Source organism: Arachis duranensis, chromosome 1 (genome assembly GCF_000817695.3).
Source record: "Arachis duranensis cultivar V14167 chromosome 1, aradu.V14167.gnm2.J7QH, whole genome shotgun sequence".
Taxonomy (NCBI): Eukaryota; Viridiplantae; Streptophyta; class Magnoliopsida; order Fabales; family Fabaceae; genus Arachis; species Arachis duranensis.
Window position 1 is genome coordinate 28,041,561 of NC_029772.3, and position 310 is coordinate 28,041,870.

The following is a 310-nucleotide window of genomic DNA, read 5'->3' on the forward strand; positions in this document are numbered from 1 at the left end:
ATTGAGCAAAGATATTGTCCTTTTTATTTTTCATTTCCTTCTCATCGTTCGGGTATTTATGTTATGTTTAAAGTTTCAGATGATAACAACAAATGATTTCAAAGTTAACTGCACCATGAAGTTTGGGTGTTTACTCTTTGAAATTACTCAAAAAAGGACTTCATCAACTTTAAAATATAGTTATTAAGAATTTACGACTAATATAGCCTTACTCAATATAATAATATAAAATATAATATGACACCTACTCAAATAAAAATGACAAATATTTTTTTATAAATATACTTGTTAAATTATGGATTTTTTACTT

The 310-nt window shown here is 23.9% G+C and overlaps 1 protein-coding gene across 1 annotated transcript in view; it reads left to right on the forward strand.

Annotated features, from left to right (window-relative positions):
- Positions 1-310, forward strand: part of LOC107483249 (aluminum-activated malate transporter 12-like) — a 9,755-nt gene that overhangs the window by 6,912 nt on the left and 2,533 nt on the right. The window lies entirely within an intron of this gene.